This window comes from Diceros bicornis, unplaced genomic scaffold (genome assembly GCF_020826845.1).
Source record: "Diceros bicornis minor isolate mBicDic1 unplaced genomic scaffold, mDicBic1.mat.cur scaffold_117_ctg1, whole genome shotgun sequence".
Taxonomy (NCBI): Eukaryota; Metazoa; Chordata; class Mammalia; order Perissodactyla; family Rhinocerotidae; genus Diceros; species Diceros bicornis.
Window position 1 is genome coordinate 559,182 of NW_026691040.1, and position 23,445 is coordinate 582,626.

At 34.7% G+C, this 23,445-nt stretch overlaps 1 pseudogene; it reads left to right on the forward strand.

The window, feature by feature from the left end:
- LOC131402504 (small ribosomal subunit protein uS19-like) overlaps positions 1 to 20,614 on the forward strand; it is a 90,117-nt pseudogene extending 69,503 nt beyond the window's left edge.
- The last annotated feature ends 2,831 nt before the right edge of the window (positions 20,615 to 23,445 follow it).

A 23,445-nucleotide genomic window follows, 5' to 3' on the forward strand; every position in this document is an offset into this window, starting at 1 on the left:
AGCAACTTCTAATCAGCAGGAAACAAAGGGCATGAGCAATTTATCCATTAAGTGAGTCATATGAAGTAAGCAAAAGAAGGAGACATGCTGATGGTTAAAAGTGATATTTTTACATTTTGGTCAATGACCATTTCTCATAAATGTTTTAACATATGCTAAACTGAAAGTATTTTGGTTGAATTGTTAGTGAGCTAGCAAAATCTCAATATTTTTAACATGATTTTTTTTTTTAAAGAACTCAAAAATAACCATGGAGCTTTTTCCAAGACTACTTAAAAATCACTTTTCAGTTGAGATGCCAAACTTTTAAAATCAGTTTTGGAAAATAAGAAATCTATATAAATTTATCAATTAATATAGAAATAAAGTGTAAAAACCAAAGAACAAAAGAAACTCAAATGTTAGAAATCTTCTAATTTTTGAAGAACTTTAAAAACTAAAATTTTAACGTACAATTCTATTAGTATCACTATCTAGTTTTCTGCATTATTTTTTCCAATTTTTTTATTTTGAAAAATTAAAATCTATATGAGTTGTAAGAATTCATCAAAGGACATCATTTTACCACATTTGCTTTTTCTTTCTCAAATACTTCAGCATGTACCTTCTAAAAACAAGGATACTCTTCTACATTACTGTAATAAAATTATCACAATCAGAAAATATAACATTTAAAAATACAATTATTTAATATATAGTCCATATTTAAATTCCTCCAATCGTCCAAACAGAATTCTTAACAGATGTTTTTTGATCCAGAGTACATGAAGAATAACGCATTGCATTCAGTTGTTATTCTCTTTAGTTGACTAATAAAGCAAAGCTTTGTTAATTGTTAGTAAATCAAAGCTAAATTTATTACAACTAATTGAAGCAAGGGAGAATCATCTTGACAGAGTAAGATTCTCAAAATAGAAAAAGTTCATATGGTTCCAAATTGGAAGAATGCACCTCAATTGGATTCATTTAAGGTTTTTCTCATGATTTGACTGGAGTTAAACATTTTTGCCAGGCATACTACACAGGTGATTTTTGCGTCCTCTGTACAGAACATGATGTCAGTTTCTTCCATTATTGGTGAAATATGGCTTGATCATTTCTCCAAGGTGTCATCTCTCAGATTTACTCACTGCACAAGTTCTTTTTAGTAAGTAATCTGTGGGGGAAAGTTTATGAGGACATAATATTGTGTTCATAAATCCACTAATTATTAGCTTCCATTGATTCTTTCTGTCATTACTATGATAGGTGAAAAAGAATAAATTTTAATTTCTATAATTTTTTCAACATGTTAGTTGATATTTGTCCATAAAGTAGAGCTTTTCCTTTTCCTCACTTTGTAATTACTATTATTTAATAGCAATATACATATTAGGTTCCTTTCTTATTGCAGTGTGTTATGTTCTTATTCAGATTGATAGCCAAGCCATTCCCCATTTGGCCAGTGGGAGCCTATTCATGCATGCTCCAGGATCCTTTTGATATGTACCTATAATTTTTAAAAGAAATTCCTTACTTTCTGTAACAAGAAGACTTTCTAGTCTTACCTTGTACTTTCCTTGCCTTAGCCCCGGAATCAATATTTCTCCAAGGGACCCGCGTTTTTTTCTATCCATTTCCAAGCCATTGCCACTCACCCCCCTGCAGGTAGTCATTTCATTGGCTTCAGGTTTTCACTTCCTGTACTTATTTTTTCAAAATTAAAGCAATATATACTAAATATTCCTTCTCATTCTTTCTTATCCAAAAAAGGAGTGCATTATAGGTACTTTATTGAACTTAATTTTTTTTTTCACTAAAGAGCTTGTCCTGAAAATCACTGCATATGAGTTCATAGAAATTTTCTTCATATTTTGGTTTAAAACTGCATAGAACTTCATTTTGTGGTGAACAGTCATTTATTCAGTCAATCTCCTCTATATGGGCTACATTTTTTAATTGTATTTTTGTAAGTGTATCTTAACAGTAAATTCCTAAATTTGAAGTTTTGTTAGATACTGCCAAATTCTTCCCAGAGAGCTGAATCTATGTTGTATTTATATCAGCAATATATGAAAGTACTTGTTTCCAAAGCCTTCAAACAAAGTGTTCTCAAACTTTTGTGTTTTATAAATCTGATAAAGAATATATGGAATCTTAGTATAGGTGAGATAAATATGAAATTTTCTTATCATGAGTGAAGTTAAATGTCTTTTCATATGTTTAAAGGTCATTTGTATGTCTCTTGTGTCTCTTTTTGCAAGCCATTTATATCTTTTGCCTTTATTTTTATTTGGTTTTGGTATTTTCCCCTGTAATTTAAAATGTTCTTTAAATACTTAGAATGATCACTTTTTACCTGTGATATATACAAATAATTTCCTTTCTATGTATCAATTTTATTTCCATGTTTTTTTGGGGGGATGTCATACAGAATTTTTTTTCAATATTTCCTTTCATTGCATCAGGATTTTGAGTTATAGGTAGAATTTTTTTTCACCCAGTTTATCAAGGAATACCATGTATTTTTCCCTGGTAATTGCATAGATTTAATTTGTGTATTTAGATCACTGATTCATTTGGGGTTTCTTTTTCTTTTCCAATTCTCGTGCCTCTAATTGTTTCTTCTAATCTAATTTCATGGGCAATACCTCTAATTTATTGTTAAATAATAGTGGAGATAGAAAGTATTCATGCTTTATTCTTGAACTTGATGGGTATATCTCTTTTTCTTCCACATTAAGATGCTGGCTTTAGGGCTGAGTATATAATGTTATATGTATGTGTGTATATTTCTATATTATTGAATAAATTTTAAACAGAAACGGGTGTTGGATTTTATCACGGGCTTTTTAGCATCTATGGAGATAATTATGTATTTTTCTTTTATATCTATCAATATAGTGAGTTTTACAAATGAATTTCTATCTTTAGATTTATTAAATAAACTTCAATTAATGATGCTATATCTTTTCTTAATGTAGTATTAGATTTTGTTTGCTAATGTTTTATTTAAGATTTTTAGATTGATGTTAAGAAACAAAATTGGTATGTGCTAAATTTTTTCAGTTTAGGAATCAATGCTATTCTTGCTTTCTAAAAATATTTTAAAGTGTTCCTTAATTTTCTACGTTCTGTAACAATTTATACAGCATTGGAATTATCTAATCTTTGAAGTTTTGATAGAATTCTCTATGGAATCATCTGGATGTGATGCTTTTTTATTGGGTAGTTCTTTAATAACTCTCTCACTCTTTCTGTGTCTCTTTCTGTCTTTCTGCCTTTCCATTCTCTCTCTTTCTCTCTTTGTCATATGCAAATCATCTGTTTAAACTTTTTGTCTCTATTATAATCAAATTTGATAAATTATATTTTTCTGAGATATTATCTATTTCATCTAAGTTTTGGCATTTATTTGCATAAAGTTTTGCACAGTCTTCTCATAATATTTTAAATCCTTCTGTTTCAATTGCTGTTTTATCCTTGTTCTCACCCTTGTTCTTCAACCATTGTTACCACCTCTGTTTTAATCTTAGACCTACAGTTAAATATATTCAGGGCTGAAAATCAGTCCTTTTGCTCAAGTTTCTTCAATCACGTCTTGAGTGGAGTAAGCTTGTCCTGTGATTGATTTTGCAGGAAGGGCTCATACAGTACTCCTGGAGTTCTTACAGGATTAAACAGTTTCTATAGACTTGACACTTGAAAAACAGTTTTGCTGATTTAACACCCGTAGCTCACACTTTCTTTCCTTGAGTTATTGGAACAAAGGTCCCACCTTTGTCTTGGTTTCAACGTCCTTGTCTAGAATTTTGATGTCATCAGATTTTCTTTCATTGATACGTGACTTTGTCTTTTTGCACGAATATTCCAAGGATAATTTTCTTTACGCTTAAAGAAAGATATTGAAGCTAAACATTAAAGGGCATATTTTTTTCAGTATATGGTGATCTCTTCAATTACATAGCTTCGGGACTTCTTTGTTTCTGAATTTTTTTGAATTATGGTTTAAAATATTTTCAATTATTTTATTTTAGTCTTTAACATCTCCAACTATGCCTGTCTTTTATCTTCTTTGCCTATATTGATCAATTTCTCTCTGAACGTTTTGTTTCTTTCATTATTTCAATTTTGGTTTGTCTTAGTTGTTAGAATGCCTTTCCTAAATCTTCCTTATTAACTTTGAAGTTTAAGCTTTTCTCTCTTGGACACTCTGTAATGTAGCTAATATTAACACATGTTAATATTTATCTTAATATTGAAAACTTATTTTCAGAGTGAATGAACTTAGATGTCCATTTCTGTTCTAAATTTTGGAATTTATAATTCAAAGTTTTTTAATGCAAGTTTTTACTTAAGCTTGTTTAATTCAGTTTGGAGTGTTGTGTTAAAGGTTTTACTTTAATTATTTAGTTAATTAATTAATTTCCTTGTTAGCTCTTTTATTAGAGAGAATTTTTATCAGTTGAGATGTTTTGATTCTCCTTTTCTTGTTTTCTTTTTATATTAGGTCCATATGGAAGTACTCTGCAATTTTCAGTTGATTCAGTATTTGAAAAAAATTATTCTGGATTGGCAATAACAAATGTCTACATACAAGACTTTCAGATGGCTAATTAGGTTTCTCTGTTCAAGAGTTCTCTCTTCTGTTAATATTTTGAAGTGCAGTTTATTTAATGGATACTACTCTTTTCAGGGAAAGAGGCTTTGATTTGTCTTCTCTTTTTATCATGTCTTTTTTTCTTCCTTTGGAAAAATAAATTTTCTTTTTCTTTTACATCTTGCCCTTCACCATGAAGTCTCAAATGTGTGCCTCCTGCTTCCCTATGTGCTCTTCTCCCTCAGAAGTAGTGATACAAAATGAAAGGAGTAAAATAAAAATTATACAAGGAAAGAAAAAGATAAGCAAAAACTGTTTAAAATACTTAAGAGAATACGCTACTTGGATAAAATTGATAGAATGATGAGTTTCAAATAACAGAGGACACAACTTAACACTGGCTTAAATATAGGTTGGATTTATTATCTCTCATTACAAAAAGGCCAAGTTGGGTTAATTCCGTGACTTATTGTTCTCAAAGGCACAGGTTACTTTACCCTTCACGTTGTCATATTGAATTTTGTTTTCACATTTGCCGTCTTATGGTCTAAATCATTTGGACAAGAATGTTCTTCTGTAAGAAATACCAAAGGCCAGAAGAATGTCGTTTTCTTGAGGGAGTAAGGTAAACTTTCTCAGGACCTTAACTTCCCCCACTGCCACAAACCTGGTATTTTTCCTTCATGTCTCCTTGTCCAGATTTCATAAAATTATATATAAGTTTACCAAGATTTATTTTTAGATAAATAAATATTTTCTTGTCCCGGACCACCAGGTATTTAAACTCTGTGTTCTTTTAAAAAACACAAAAGGGGTATGAGACGATTGTTGATTAAACCACCAATTGTGTCTGACACAGATAATAAACATAACAAATTCCACTAAAATATAAGTGTATTTAATGGGAGATAAAATAATAAGAATATCCTAAGAATATGAAGGATAATAATCTTGAAAATATCTTAGAATAAGATAAAAATTATAGGATCATCTTAGAACAAGTATCTGAAAGATAATAATCTTAGAACATTCAGTAGAGTTCTTAATGATTTTTCTCTCTAGATTAGAGTAACTGTAGGACGTCTTTGGGAAGAAAGTCACAGCACAGAGAACTTAGCTCTCTAATTATTTCTAAAGATTCAACTCCTAAAATTTGAGATCTTACATTTGTGGACAGGCAATATCAATTACCAGTTAATGCTGATCCTTCTGGTTCTACAGACTTACAAAGCTGGTACCAAATTCTCCCCTTACGAAACATAGTGCCCAAGAAAGTATTAAAAATTATTTAACTGTATTCTTATTAGGGATCACATGAAGAGGCAAAGGAATTGAGCATTATTTTCTCCCCACTTCTCTTCCTCTTTTGGGAGAACTTGTCCATTAGAAATTGTGCCTCCTTAGCCTTGATGACTGGGCCAGACGGGGTAATATGCAGCATGTTGACTGTACTTAATAATACTGTATTGCATATTTGAAAGTTGCTAATAAAGAACTTACAAGTCCGCACTACAAGAAAAAAAATTTGTAACTATGTATAATAATGGTTGTTAACTAGACTTATTGTGGTGATCATTTTGCAATATATACAAATATCAAACCACTGTGTTGTACACCTGAAACTAATATAATTTTATATGTCAATTATACCTCAATTAAAAAAAAAGAACACAATAACACAAAACAACATAAGAAAATGTAAGGTACAACATTCCATTAAGAAGAAAGGAAAATGAACTTATTTCCTCGTTTATGTAAAAAAATGCAGAAAGCTAAATATGACCACTATTTCCATGATAAATTTATTGTGGGAAATATCAAATTATACAATGATTTACACATTCTAATCTAAATTATTTTAGAAGTATTGGTGATCTATTATACTGAACCTTATTTACGTAAACACTATTTTGGCCATTATACAAATTATTTTTCAAGAAATCAACTTTTGAATACATACTATGTGTCAGGCACTGTGCTAAATTGCTCTGCATAGCCCCTATTAAATAACTGCTAGTATTAATACTTTGTACAGGTGAGGAAACTGTGGCTTATGCAGTTTAAATAACTTCACCACTATAACACAGTTAGTGAATGGTATAGATGGGTTCTGAACCCATGTAATGGTCTTGTATGCTTAACAAATTGTCTTAGTCAGAGCAAGCAACCTTATTCATTTAAATGTAACTATCTATAGAACTTGTTACCACAGTATTCTTTAGGTAGAGAACAGAACAGAAAGGGGTATACCACGTCTTCGATAGATAGGCCCAAACTTCATGCCATATTTAGGACTTGCCTAAGGAGATAACAGACTGATTATAATGAATTGTCTATACGGCCTTCTATGATCAGACTCGAGAGAAGTTTCTTTAGCCTTGCACCTATGAAATGAATTGTCAGTGGTGACTCCATTTTGTACCCTGGACTTCACCTTGTTAAAAATATGAAACTGTGCTGACCATGCTGACTTGCCAAAAGGGAGTTATTTGCTGAGACAGAACTTTCTGAAGGACTGTCCAAAAACATACTTTTTCTGGTAGCAACCATATGCCCTTGAGTAAGCCAATAAACTGTAGCAGAAATTTACCCTCCTTAACAAACAATGGAGGGAACTGTTCTGGGCTCTCTTTCTTGCTAATAAAAAGTCTGGACTTTCCAGCTGCTGCTGGAACTGTGTTCCTTGAATTGCAATTCTAAGACCCCAAATAAATGCTACTCTTCTATTTTACAGTTGTCTTTTTTTTAATAAGTTGGCATATTTGGTGTTAGAGCTATGGGATGTGAAGCGACTTTCCACCGATTTCTGGGGCTGCTGTTGGTTTGGAGCAAGACCCCTGTGTGAGCCTCCTGTGCTCTGTCATCTCCCTGACAGCCTCAGGCCAGGTGAGTCCTCTCAGTTCTGAACCTCCACCTTGGTTGAGGTTCTGGCTTTTATCTGGGTGTCTTTTGGAACTAGTTTAAGAGAATTTACTTCCTCTTTTGGTGAGTCCATACTTGTAGCAGGAAGTATGCAGTCTATTGCTACAGGGATTCAGCTCTCTTTGGGGATGCCTGCTGGATTTATGTTAAAAAATTATGGGCCCTCTGCATATCAATTTTTAGAGAAATGGCATTGGTATACCAAGGATGATTTAAAACTTGCTTGGCCCCAATGGGGCTCTTTTGAAATATATAAATTAGTTTATTTGCATGCACAGTTAGAAAATAAGAGATCTAAAACCAAGCAAGTGGAACGGGAAGCTTATTTTGATTGGTATGTTGAAGTGTCCTGGGAAGTGCCCCATCCTGTTCAAAAGGCGGGGAAACGTGATTCCAGTGTTTTAGGCACTGTTGAACAAGAAGGCCTATCGTAGTAAAGAAGTTTTAGGGAATCCAAAGGCAAGATAGGTTCCACCTGGTCTATGGACCAGGATCTTGTGCCTTTCTGGAAATGGGTGAACTTTTGGATAATTTGGGATTGTAACAGCCATTCTGGAGAAACTTTCTTTTGGATAAGTCCACCTTAAGGGGCACCCTTAAAAGAGAGGATTCCAAACCTCTCAGAGACAATGGAATGCATTCTTTGATTCCTATGCAGAAGCTTCTAAAAGAAAAAATGACTTCAAAAACAGCTATAAAATGGTCCTCACAGCACGCAAATAAAAAAAATCTTTAGTAAAAGTCTTTGGCCTTCTGAGCAGGTAAACTTTACTTAGTCCATCTGCCAGAAACACAATTTAGATTCAACTATTCTTTTGGGTTTTGTACCTGAGACATGGCTAAAAATTTTAAAGATCTTTGTGTCTCTCTGTATGTATATACATATGTGTGTGTATATATACATATATACGTATGTATATATATATATACACACACATATGTATATACACACGTATATATGTATGGTATTTTTCTACCTCTGGATGGTATTGCCAAAATTAAACATTTATATATATTAAGTATTCCTAAAATTCTCAGAAATATAGAAACTAACCCAAATGTCTTTCAAGTTCACATTGTCTGAGATCAGGCATGTCTTTAGAGTTATCAATACTGAATGAAATACAAGCATACAAGTTTTTCTATCTGGGTTTACTAATCAAATAATTGTTTACTAGTCAAATAATTCTGTTACAGAATTTGTCAACAAGAAAAATAACTTAAGATGATGGTTAACTCTTTAATGTCTAATCCAAACATAATTGTTAAAAACAAGTGTTTAAATAAACGTAAATAAGATAAAAGTTTACACTAAGCTAAACTGAATAATGGATATCAATTAAATATCTAAATCATTTCCAGATAGGATAGTCACTGAGACATTGAGTGCTAAACATACAGGGAAACAAACAATATTTGGGTCCACCAATAGACATGTTTTGTGCCACATTGAAAAGTTTGCTGTAAAGAGAAATATGCTTCTAGAAATTATGAAATTTGTTTATGGGTTTGCTAATCTACTACAGGATACTAATAGATGAGCTTATAATATCTGAGAGCTCACAATTTCATGCTTCCTAGTTTTCACTGGAAAGCAAAGAGTTAAAAAAGTTGGAAGAAGAGCTGAGAATATAAGGTGAACCAAAGAGAAAATGTCAGAACACTTAGAGTGATAAACATAAATTAACTCTGTGCAAACTGTGTGCATTGACGCTGAGAGAGTGCAGGCAAAGCAGCAGGAGCCTCTGAAAGATGAGAAGCAATGGGATTCTCTTGAGAGCTTTTTCCTACTATGGAAGGATTCACTGTAACTTTTTATTTTTCAAACTGTTGTCACAGACCATTGAGAAATTATGATTAATGTTTATTTAAACAGAACATGTACATGGTATCTACATTTATCAATATAGATAAATGGATAATACATATCTTCAACTTTATTTATAATTCATAGATAAATTTATTATAAATTTATTTATTATATATAAATAAAAGAAAATAATTTCATAAAATGCAACATAGAAGGCACATATGGCATATATTAAGCATAGGAAATACATATCAGTTTGTTAAACTTTTATTTCAGATACTTATATGGTTTTATATGTATAGGCAAATGCTGGACCATGATATACACTAGATTTCTTGCTGTGGAATGATTCAACATGTTTGAAAACCATTGCTCTTATACTACAGTAAATTGAGCAACAGAAAGGTCTGTGCAGCCAGATGGAGAGGCCAATACAAGAACCACCACCCTTGCTGTCCTGTAGGCACACAAGGATAACTCCTCAAGGCCAGGCTGTACTCATTCTCTGACAGGCTCATACTCTGTTGCCTGTTTTTTCAGATTTACAGCCAGGCAACAATCTTTGTTCAAAAGAACTTCCCCCAGTTCTTATAACTACTTACAATGCTGGGAATTCTGGTGACGGCTTCCCAGATATTTATAGCCCTGCCATCAGTTTAGACGCTGTTGTTCCATCTTTCAAATCTTTATTCTGCCTACTCAACTTACAGCAGCCGTCTTCAGCAACAATGTGGGGATCTTGTTCTATCCGCCTATTCTATCATGAACAGTGTAGCAGAGCAATGTCAGGATGAACCTATAGACCCAAGTGAATCTCGTTCTATAATATCCAAAAAGCATATGGCTTACTTTGTACTATGTGGAAGGAGTTTATATTCATTTAATGTAATGCATAGACAATTACGCCACCCTCCAAGGTAAAATCTGTAATTATTCTGTAACAACTGCTTTGCTTCATTTCTTTTCTAGATAAACTTTATAAGTTTTTGAAATTGAGAGAATGACTGTAAATGAAAAGTAAGCAAGAAAAGTAGGCTATGTATTTTCAGTGAAAGAAGATATGAAGAATGAAGAGGGAATTTTGTTGAAGGAAAAAGAAAGTAATTTTGTTCTAAAATAAAATGATTGTTCCAAAATAAAAAAAAAAAGGACAAAACAAGACATAAAAAATTGTAGAAGACTGTGAAAAAGGAATCTTTAAAAAGAAATTTTAATGTGTGGTCAAGCTGGCTAAGATTAAAGTGAATTTATTGAAAAATAAATTTTAATATCAAAAGTACACTGGTGTAAAATTAAAATTCGGACGTTAATTAAAAGTACAAAGAACAAAGTCCTTTATTAAAAGGACAAAGTCTTCTCAGATTATTGATCTGCTCTTAATAAGAAATTACAAAGAATGGGCCGGCCCGGTGGCACAAGCGATTAAGTGCGGGCGCTCCGCTGTGGCGGCCTGGGGTTCGCCGGTTTGGATCCCGGGCGGGCACTGACGCACCGCTTGTCAAGCCATGCTGTGGCGGCGTCCCATATAACGTAGAGGAAGATGGCCATGGATGTTAGCTCAGGGCCAATCTTCCTCGAGAAAAAAGGGGAGGATTGGCATCAGATGTTAGCTCTGGGCTGCTCCTCCTCACAAAAAAAAAAAAATAGAAATTCTAAAGAAAGTTTCTTTATCTTTAATGTAATTTGCCTAGAAAACAAAGATTCTCTGTTTTGTCTTTATTAGGTCTTCGATTACTTAGAAAAGCTGAATTTTCTCAATATTAAAAGAACTGGGTTTTGGGTCCGGCCTGGTGGCGCAAGCGGTTAAGTGCACACGCTCCGCTGTGGGGCCCCGAGGTTCACCGGTTCGGATCCCCCGCGCGCACTGACACACTGCTTGGCAAACGATGCTGCGGAGGCGGCCCATATAAAGTGGAGGAAGATGGGCACGGATGTTAGCCCAGGGCCAGTCTTCCTTAGCAAAAAAGAGGAGGATTGGCAGATGTTAGCATAGAGCTGATCTCCTCACAAAAAAAAAAAAAGAACTGGGTTTTGCTTAAAACTATGTAACCTTCTGCATTTTCCCTTAAAATCTTTTTGTTGCTTTGGTTAAATGGATAATTAAATATTGTTTCATAAAAATCTGTGAATCTTTTGGATTAAATGTTTTAAAACCTTTTGATATTTTTAACCAACATCCCTGAATCAAATTCTAAATACAGTCTTTTTGACCTGAGAGATATTAACCTAATTAGGTTTATTGGATATGTTAAATTACATGGGAAGTATCAAATAAGAAGTAATACTAAGTCTTCTTTACATCATATCTATGTAGGTACATATTGTTAGTGCTCCAGAAATGACACGAAATTCCTGGAAATCGGATGTGTCCTAATATAACATCATCAAACTCCAACTATTATCTTAAAATATTGCATGTCCCCAAAATAACCAAATTCCTTTGTCAATTGCATTATAATGACTGCTCATCAGATCTTTAATAATGGGCATTTTAGAGTCTTTTGTCATTTATAGACAGTTTTTGCTTTACTCTGATGGGCTTTGCCAAAGAACTGTGGCTGCAAAAGTGCTTCATCTTCAAAGAGATTCATAGAAAAGACTTTGACAAGTACTTTAGAGTACAGGTCTTTGATAACTTTGGGTTATCAAATCATAACACTGAACTGGGTGGGAATTTCTAAAATTCTAATGGGAAACTGATTGCTTTGATATTTTGTTTTCCAGATTTAAAGGACCCTCTTTTCTCCTCTCTTTTAAGCAATCTATAACTTACAGCAATTTGGTAAAGTGTATCTTTGCAGCGAAGGTTGAAGCGTTTATCTTTTTCTCCATACCTGATCCCTCTAGAATTCTGAAATTCTTATTAAATATTCTTAGTTTCATGACAATATACGTATTTGCATAAGTTCAATAAGAATCTGTTCTCCTTATAATGGGATGCTCAATGCACCTAGCCCCTACTTCCTTTGATCCACAGCTGATAAAAGGGGATATACGTCAATTTGGCAAAGTCCTAATCAAATCCATAGAGAATAATCACACTTTGGTAGAACAGTCTTTCCACAGTGCACTCCCGGGAGACTAAAACACCAGACATCATAATCTGCAGCCCAGAACTTTCCTGTAGACACTGGAAAAGACACCTTTAGAAAGACTCCCTCCAACCTCACTGGAAGGAAACTTATCAGCTACTGTTAACCAGCCCTTGTGTCACTAGACTCCAAGGTATAGACCCTTGGATTCAAAAGTTACATCTAAAGACACCACTAAACCCTGACTGGACCTGCACACCAGCTGGTGACCTGAAAGTAAGATTTCCAGGAATTGAAGGAGACGACAGCTGAGTAGACAGCTTTCCCAAGATTCTGGACCAGTCCTGTACATTTTTTATACCCTTTCTCACTGAACAATTTGTTATTCCCTTCATACTTTTCTCTTTTTTAAAAAATTAAGGTCATATTGGTTTATAGCATTATATAAATTTCAGATATACATCATTATATTTCTACTTCTGTATAGACTGCATCGTGTTCACCACCAAAAGTCTACTTGCCATCCGTCACCATACATATCTGCCCCTTTACCCCCATACTTTTCTCTTCATCATCCTATTGGGAGAACTCTTTTATCTATTCTTCTACATCATGAAAGCATATGACCTCCATTTGTAACTCGTATCTTTATACTCCTTCTTGTGGATCTCTTTACATAAAGTGAAGAATTTCAAGAATGGGTTAATGCTTGGCATCTTAACCTAGAAAGCATCCCACAGATCTTTGGAAGGCTGAAAATGAAGGATTGTTGGATTGAAGTATTTGGGCTATTATTTGTCCTGATAGGTATTTCAATGCTTTCTTCTCTAATGCACACAGTGGAATTCTTAGGTGGTGGTAAAACCCTATGAAATCAGAAGAACTCACTGCTGTTATATAGGTTATTGCCTTATGGATCGAACCTCTTACATAGTCGACATATCAAACCACCTTTCTTAAAGTTCTTCTTACAATGGCTTTTGTTATTAGGGTGATTTTCACTCTCAGGTTGGCCTTTTATTTTTCTTCATAATCCTCATTATTAACTGTCATACCTTATCACACTCTTTTTGTTCCTACCTTGCAGAAACTTTCTGATTCCCAAAATCTCACTGATTGTTGGATCTGTGCTAGAACAAATGTGCCTCCACAGCCCTGAGGACTGGGCCGTGACCCAAGAGATCACAGTTGCATGGCAACAGATAGTCAGACAAAATGTCTCTCTCCTGGGAATTTGAATTTGAGATCCAAAATCCCTAGTTGGCTATTCAGTCAATGAAGTCATATAACAGTGAGGTTTTGGTGACCTCATCATATGTGGTCACGTGTATGGAAAAGAAGAGCAAGCCAGTCTTCAGAGAAAGACAAAAATGAAGGAGACATGCACAGAGAAGAAGAGAGGAAAGTATGTAGTCTAAACGAGAGCGAGAGAGCTCCTGAGAGAGGCAAGGGCTTAGCCGTCTTTGCTTTTCAGGTCCTGGTTACAGTTCACTTAGAGTTGCCGAAACTTCTTGCCTCTCCTGTCTCCATTTTATTTTTACTTAAGTTAGTTTTGGAAGATTTCTAAACCCAACAATCCTGGCTTTAACAATATTCTCTTGCTATTGTTTCTATAGTATGTCTGAGAATCAATTTCAGAGTTTAAAGGATTCTAAGATATCATAATTTTATAGATGAGGAAGCCTAGAGAGGTTAAAAATATTACACAGATGACTGAAGATCCTGACTAAACCTAGGATTCCTGATTTTACAAACACCAGTGTTTTGTAGAAAATTAAAACAAAGATTTGGGAATAAAAAGTCATTTTCTCCTAATACCACCTCATTTTCCAATAAAACTCTTCTAACAAACTATTAAGTTTAAAAAAAATTAATTTTGAAGGAAAACCAACTTACCGAAAATAGTGAGATATCTATTCCCTGTACCCAGATCTATCAGACATTTTGACATATTTGCTTCCTATATCTCTTTTTGAAAGATATAAAATAGTCAAAATCCAGTCAAAACTTTGTTTTAAAAGATAATTTTAGAGCACATAGTCTAGTATGTGTACTTTTACAGAGTACCCTCTACTACACTCAGACCCTTTACTAAACTCAGATATGATTATACAGTCTAATTGTTTTCTGAGTTTCCTAAATAGAGATGTTTAAAATATATTACCAACATTCATATGACTTTTTTTTACTGAAAAAAAATTTATATTTACCTCAAACCTTAAAAAAAATGATAGTGAATGCACTTAGCTGTACTTTACTAGCAACAAATTGAGGTATATCTTTACATTTTTATGTTTGTATAGTTTTGGAAAATAGTCTTTAGTTTCAGCTTTCTTTCCTTTTCTCATCTTGAGCCTTTGCTGGAAGTGACGTATCATTCAAAGGTAGTAGCAATCAGTATTCTTTCCATTCTTGTTAAAATATCAGCATTGTTCTATATTATATGGAGACTAAGACTATCAAGGGAGAATATTTAAAATATTGTGGCAATGAATTTATATAGTAGTTATGTGACTATCAATATTCTTTCAAGGGATTTATATTGTAATTCAAGATTACTTGAGCATGAGCATAATAAACTCTTAAAGTAGTAGCCAAATCTTCTTACGCAAGACTCTGAAAGACTCTTTCCAATTAAAAAAAAAAAGTAATACTAATCAACTATAATGCCCCTGGAGGAATTCTACAGGGAATACGTAGTATTATTCCCTCAAATAATGAAAAATTTAAAACAATGTATTTACTCATTTTCTTCCTTATTCACCCTAGTATATATATTTGTCAGAATATAAAAATTATGAAGTGTTATCAATCTGATTGTTTTCTTCCTATTTGACTTATTTTAATTGTTTGCTTTTATCTATCAGCCACTTTTTATTTTGCTGCGATTTGAGATAATTTCAAACTTAGAGCTGCAACATTAGCACAAAAACCTCCTATATACTACAGTACAGTTATAAAAATCAGAAATCTTAACATTGATATAATACTACTGTCTAATCCATACTCCACACTTAAATTTCTGTCCTAATAATGTTATTTGTAGCTACTTTTTACACCGCCCCCCTCCCCAGTCCAGAGTCCACTCCAGGATAACTCCTTATATTTAGTTGTCATATTTCTTTAGTTTTATTTAATGTGTAATTGTTCCTCAGAATTTCTTTGTACTTTAGAACCTTGGGGTTTTTGAAGAGAACTGGCTAGTAACTTAGTAAAATATTGCTCAATTTGGGTTACCTTAGCTTATTAACTCTTTCAAATTACTAGAAATTCCTGTATTGAATTACATTGCAATGTACTTTTGGAAGTTGAATTATTTTTTCTCTAGATGCAAGTTGATCTACCTTAGTCATTTAGGGAGGACATTTATTGCACAGGTTGAGCATTCTGGCTTTGGAGTCAGACAGATTTAGATTTTATTCTACCTTTCCTGCAATTAGTTGTACTCATCTTTCCGAGCTTCAATTTCCTAATCTGTAAAATAGGGAAAAAGTTGCATTTTAAAGGGGTTGTTGGAGGGATTAAATGAGATAACATATGCAAAGCATTTGGTAAAGTGCCTGGCATATAAGCAGAGCTCCATAAAAGACTGGACACATTATACATTTGCCAATGGAAAGTAACATGAAAAAACTGACAAGCTGGTTTAGTGGCATTAAATAATATTGCACCAATATTCAGGCAAAGAGGAAAGTGAGTTAAATTGCCTTTTTCATTTGAAGGCCTCTGAAGCATTCATGTTTCCAACTTTCAGACATTAGGTTTTTTTAATGTGTCAGTTTTCAGTGTACAAGGCTTTATATTTAATTTTTCAAAGCAAAATATCTCAGTTTATTTTAATTTTTTTTGAAATAAAAATCATAGCTAAAGGAATTTCTTTCTGACAGTGTAGAATTTAAAACAAGAGTTTCCTAGTAATTTGGTCATTTGCAACTAATTTGTTTATATGCTATATATTACCTACCTGCTTATTTCTTACATAACAGTACTTTCTCAAGGTAGATCAAGAAAGTCCATTTAGCAATCATGTAGCTGAATTGACAATAAGAGTAATAGCTTTGATTTGGGCTGTGGGAATATGGGTTCAATTGGAGAAGGATGCATGCGAAAGAGGCAAAAATACACATTTTTAGCTTATTGCTTGATGCAAGATTGATGTGAATTATCTTGACCTAAGCTGTGTCTTGTCTTTGGAACCATTCCTTCTGGTCATTTATTCTACTTTCTGGCGATCCTCTGTCCCAGGGGTCTTGAGCTTATAACAACATAACAGTTTTGTTATAGCTTTTCCTGCCCTGCCATATTCACATACACCTTTCCTTTCTTCTTGGGTGAAGAACTCAGATATTTTTAGGGAAAGTTACTGCATCAGTAAGGCATTTTGGATTCTTTGCTAGATGTCTTGATGAAAAAAATTTATTTAAAACGTTCATAGATATTTACATTTTAAATAATATATGTGATAATTAAATAAATAATTGGCTATTTTCTAGGCTTTGTGTTTGAGAGAGAGTTTTTGACAAGTTTGGGCCAACTTGTGTTCTGCAATAGTGTTCTGTGGGGTCTATTGTCTCTAAGTTGATACCGCCCTTCATGCCTTCTTAACTTTCTCTAGTTTTGAAGATTTAAGTATTGTTAGTGTATTTAGCCACAGTACTCAGGTCAAGGCCAGAGGCAGGAAGATCGGAAGGATGAATCAACTCATCAAAGGATGGGCTGCCTGCCTGGAGAAAACACTGGAGTGTGATGTGGGACTTTTAGACAGGCAGAGGGCTCTGACACCCAGGCACTCTCTGGCTGGAACGTGCCTGTGGCAATTTTGCACTGGTTAATTTCAACTGAACAGAATTTTCATTTTAGTCAAAAATAGGGAGGCTTGAATTAAATATATCTAAGTTTGTTATGACCTCTGTGAATAGGAATAAAGAAGATAAAAAGCAAAAAACAAAAAAAAAATTTAAAAAGAAAATGATTTAAGACATCATCTTAAACATGAGTAGATAGGGTGACTGCATGCTTTTGTTTTATGAGCTTCTGGGCATTTGCTTTTCTCTTAAGTTACATTTTTGCTTTATATACACAGTGTTACTAATTTCTCATGTCTTGGCAACAGCTAGAAAGTCACATTTGAAAAATTATTTAAACAGCTTACCATTTTGATGTCATCTCCTTATAATATTTAGAAATCAGTTTTTTCTCCTGTAGGACACAATTACAATTTTCTAATATGAGTGTACCTTATTTCTTACATTTTAGGAGCTCTCTTTCTTTGGAATTGAGACTTGACATTCAGATACATTAACAATTAAGCGGCCAGGACATTTGAAAGAAATTGGAGGTTAGCGCAGAAGTGCCCTTCTACTGGGGAGGCATTCATGTATCAAAGACATTCTCTTGAATTTATGTAAAAGTTAGAAACACAGTATTGTTATTTAAATAATTTTCCCACATAATAATTCCGTTAAAAGTTGTAATTGCTTTAAATTTTACTACTGATTGTAGTCATTTGTGTGATTATGTCTATGATTGATGCATTTTAATGTTGCAATTGTCTGGCAATTTTCCATGATTATATCCATGACTGGTATTCTTTATGGTGCAATTGTGTGGTAACAGTCTGATTATATTGCTATTAAGGTTTTTACATAACTTTCTCTCAGGACACATTTGAAGAATAGAGGCTTTATTTTCAAGAGTATAAGCTCCCGCGTAAAGCAAATCAGTTCACCTGGCTTGGTGAATTGTCTTTTCATCAAGTCAATAGGCTGAATGATTTTCAGAAGAAAACCACCACTTTCACTTTTCATATTATAATATTGAGAATGTTATTTAGAAATTTATATTACTAAAATTCGTAACTTCTTAACATGCAATCAGAAAAAGCTGTGATAACAAAGACTGAAAAGAAGTGACCAGAATATTTGGGAAAAATCTAGCAAAGAGCAGCATTAAGAAGGCCAAGAGAAGAAAGGGGAATTAATCAGATGGCACAGAGGGAGATCAGGTGAAGAAAGTACTTAGACACGTCTACTGAATCTGGCACTAGAGACAATAACCTTGACCTCATTGAGACCAGATTCTGTGGACTGTGGGGAAAGAAGCCAGGAGTAAATGTAATTAGGAATCAACGGGAGATAAAGAAAGTCACACAATGTGAGAAGACAATGTTTTTCTCGGGGACAAATGTGAAGAAAGGAGAAAGATAGGATAATATACATGGGAAAATAAAAAAAATGCTGGGAGGTTTTCTTTTTAACACAGAAGAGATAATTATACACTGAAGGTAAAAAAATAAAAGAAAGAAAGATACTGAGGAAAAAGGTCTCTGAGGAGGTTCAAAGTTCTATTAAGTTCAAAGTAAACTGAACAGATAACTTGGCCCTTCTTTCAGTGAGATATGAAAGAAGGAGGGAAAGTGGTATATGAAGATCAGTTCATTTGTGGGTGGAGGTAGAGGTTGAGTGAATTTCTGCTACTTGGCTTTTGTCTTTGCTGTAACTTAAAAAGATACATTTTCTCTATCAAAGACGGGCATGGAGGTGCGCATGAGCATGGGGACAAAATGGAGAAATAGAGAAAAATGTGTAAGAGTTGGAGACTCTGCCATGTAGAAGGGCTGATGGAGTTGACAGACGAGAACAAATAGAAGGATTGTTGAGTGAACTTGAACAGAGAAAACTTATTTGGTACAGAGGTATGATTTTTCCCAGCAGTGCTTAATGGTCTGCATATAAAAGCAGGAGAGCAAATGTTTGGAGTGATTTCCTGATAGTGATGTACAGATCCAGTGTAGTGGGAGGACAAGAAAACAAAGCAGTTGTGGGTTGCGGGTGGAGAGTATTTGAAAGTGATGGACCACAGGTTCAACAAGGGACAAAAGTGCAGTCACTAGGAGGCTGATGACACAGTATACGAAATGGCTCATGCTCTGAGGTCTTGATGAAATGCAATAATTTGTACAGTGAGAATATGAAAGTAAAAATGCTAAAGGGTAAATGTTTTTCAGTAAGAAAATAGGATTTTAGATTGAAAGATTTTGAAATACTGTTATTTGGCAGGATGACAAGAGAATTGATTTTAAGATCAACAGCATTGTTCATAATTATTTTAATTAGCTTACTTATTCTTTTGAAAATTAAAGTCAGAGCTATAACTGACTAATTCATCTTGTCGTTCTCAACACTGCCTCTCTTTTGAGGGAGATATTTCTTTGACCAACACATCTCTGGCAGCGATCTGCAGCCTCCGTTGAAAATCACTAATTTCCATCAACAAGTGAGGTTAGAACTGTGCTGTCTAGGATGGCAGCCACTAAGCACACGAAGCTGTTGAGCACTAAAATATGGGTAGAGCTATGGAGGAAGTGAATTCTAAATTTTATTTAATTTTAACTTAAAAACTGAAGCACCTAAAACATTTTTTCTTTCATAAATCTTGATTGCTTTAGTGGGAGTACATTTCACCTTAACCATTGCATCAACATTATTGTGTTGTAGTGAATATGACAGGTATATCATTAATAATTTTTATATTGATTAAACGTGTAAATGATAATATTTTGGATACATTGGGTTAAGTAAAAATATATTATTGAAACTAATTTCATCTGTTTCATTTCTACGGTTTAAAATTTGGCTACGAAAAGGTGAAAATCACATATGTGGCTTGTTATATTTCTATTGGACAGGACCAGTTTAGAGTTTCTTTGATTGTAGCTGTCTTTTCGAAACTAAAAACAATAAAAATTTCTTTGTTAAAATTAAAAATATTTAGAGAGAGAATATGTTCGTACCTTTTCCTTTATGTACAGGAAAACCAACATTCTGAAAAGTAGAACCGACAAGATGGTGGAAGTAGAGCCGAAGAAGAAGCGGACCTTCTGCAAATGCACCTACCGCGGGGCGGCTCTCGCCCAGCCGGGGTCACATTCTAGGAGCAGCTGGAGCAGCGGGTGCAGCCGCAGCCACTAAACCCGCCCTGCCGTGGAGGCGGCTCTTCCGCTGACGCGCCTGCGCGAGCCCAGGAAGGAGGCGCTGCCGGGGAGAGGCCTGAGGTGCTGAAGATGCACCTGGAGACATGGTCGTCCTGCTGGAGATGGTGGGCGTCTACAATGGCAAGACCTTCAGCCAGGTAGAAACCTAGCGAGAGATGACTGGCCACTACCTAGGTGCGTTCTCATCACCTACAGGCCCGGGAACCATGGCCGGCCAGGCACCGGGGCCACCCACACCTCCCACTTCATCTCACTCAGGTGGCCTGCTTGGCCAATAAAGGCACAGAGTTCCTTCCTTCCTTCCTTCCTTCCTTCCTTCCTTCCTTCCTTCCTTCCTCCCTCCCTCCCTCCCTCCCTCCTTCCCTCCCCTCCCCTCCCCTCCCCTTCCCTTCCTTCCTTTCTTCTTTCATGGTTTTTACAAATATTTTGTTTATTTTAATGAAGGTGGTACAGACAATGTCTATTTAAAACCCATATCCCAGGCCAAAAAGTGCAAGGAAAATAAACAAGAGCCATGTTCTGTTCTGTACACTTCTGTATCAATAACTTTATTAACTGGTAATGAAAATTAGAACTTTTCTGGGATCTTCTGACAAGATTTTTCTTCAATCTTTAAAATGCCTTCTCTTCAGTGAAGCTAGCTTTGGAGTTAGTCATTACTCTTGCCCGTATCTGTTATCTCGACCCCAACCTGATATTCCTCTTTTTTGGTCCAGACCTTCAGGTTTTAAAATTTGAGAATATTCTGCCATCTCCTTGTTTTTCTTGCCAAGTTTTACTAATGTATTTGGGAGACAAACTTCATTGCTTAGAATTATTATATATTAGTAGGAAAATGAAAATTAAGGCAATAGTGAGAAGCCAAATTTCCAATGTGTAGGGAAACCAATTGAGTCGGGCCTCGACATTCTGCAGGTTGCTTTCTCATTTTACCCCATATGCCCCATAGGACATTTGCTCATTCTTGGTGGGAGAGGAGAGACAAAGCAGGTTGAGAAGCTCCTAAAAGGCAGGGGAGTCAGGAGAGCTTTAAACAATTTTTCAGATCTGGAGAGACAAAAATTAGAATTTGGTTCTGCCAAAGCACCTGGATTTGAGGAACATCAAGATCCCAGAAAGAAGGGAGGCACGAGAAGTGAATCAAATATTCCAGTTTTTCCCTTGAGACATTGACTGTTTCCAAGCTTCTCAGTACAAGTGCTAAAATTCAGACGCCTCAGTCTCCTTGAACTCCCGTCTTTGCATCCACAGTCCAGCAAGACTGCCGTTGCTTTGCTTATTTCTCCGTCCCTGCTCTGGGTTTGGAGAGCAAATGCCGTCAGTAAAAGGGAGAGGTTTTAGTGTTTTCTTCTTTTGTTTTCTTCCTGAGGATCATAGCCCTGCATTGTGTGTTTTCCCGATATCTGAAAAGAGTTGTTTCATGCTTTCCAGTATTCTTGCTTTTTATGGTGAGACGGCAAGTCAAGGACCAAGGCACGTTCTGTCATGGTTAGAAGTAGAAATAATTTTTTTTTAAAGTTTTCATAATTAAGATAATTTCTTGCATGATGGTAGTAGAGCATCTTTAAAAGATTCTTGTGATTTCTTTAGATTATTTTATTTATTACCATAATCTTGGGTTACTTATAGTTATTGAAATTTGAGCTCCTAAACTTGAGATGATTTGTAAATCAACATAATATAAGTAGGCAAATTCAGATTAATTTAAGCATAAGGACAGCTTATCAATGAATATAAACCAACATTGTGAATAGAAGCATTTCAGAAAGATTTTTTTAGCATGCGGATCAGTTGCCCATCCTTATTTGCCATATTTTAATTTAAATATTGATTCAATATTTAATGGTTTAGTTTATTGCCATATTTTAATATAAGTATGTACATGTACATTTCTATATGCACATAACTCAGAACACAAAGTGCATGTGGTTCAAAAAAGGGTTACCTGGTGGTATTTGTACCACTCTTCCAGCCCCTAGCAGCATGATACCCAAAGAACAGGAATAATGTGTGTGAGGTGTGGGAACCAGTTTAGAATTACGGAAACTGTAAATTTAAGGTTCTTCACCAATTAAGCAAGGGTGGAGGAATTTGTCAGATATAAGAGAGTATAATGGAAATGGAGGAAACAAGAAATGGCAGGTATGTTATTTTGTGAACTTTAAAATAAAATAGCCAGTTATCCTACCAGCAAAATGAGTTTATTCGAGAGTAGACAGAGGAATTGCAATTTGTTAAATGCAAGCTATGGCGGACCACAGGCAAATCCAGAGAATAAGGGAGGGGAGCTTGCTTTTATAGAGAAGAAGGGGGGGTTGGGAGGGGCTGTTTTGAACAAAAATTCATTGGAGGAAAGTAAGAGTTTGGGGTGGAGATGGCTTCTCGTTGGCTGAGCTGTGAAGCTTCTCATTGGCTGGGCTGTTGCTGGGCAAGGAGAAAATCTTTCTTCCTCCTGCTGGAGTAGTAGTTGCACTTCCTGTCCAAATTGTAAAGTAAGCTTCAGGGAAGTTGTGTCCTGTAGACCTCCCCTAAGGGGCTTCCTGACTCCGTTTTAAGTGAGGTTTTCCTTTATTAATTTTCACAATTTCTACAGTGAAGCTCCTACCTCAGAGCCCTTCTGCATGTGTTATCCTGTTTGCCCCACACCTGTTCTTAGCAGTAGAGCACATGTTGCAGATGAAGAAAAGGAGGCTCAGAGACACCAGTGATTGTCCCAAGTTATAAGTTATGTCATATACATTGTTCTGAAACTAAATTCAAAAATACATCTGAAAATGATGCAGGTGTCAATAAGTATTCCTACCCATATCCAAATCCAAAACTATGTTTTCATCTACATCCAGATTGTAAAGATGGTGGGTTACCAAAACAATTACACCAGTTCTTCATCCTCAGTGCCAATATTCTGTTAATTCCTGGAGCTGATAAATGTGATATTGGGAACTGTTAATTCAGTCAAATAGAGTTTACAACTTTGCAGGAATGAATAAAAATAATGATGACTAACCTTAAGGGGCAATTGTGACTTATTAATTACTAATTTTTAATCTATTTTCCTATGAAGAAAATTTCAGAAAGCATTATGTATACTAAAGGAAGTGATTATTTC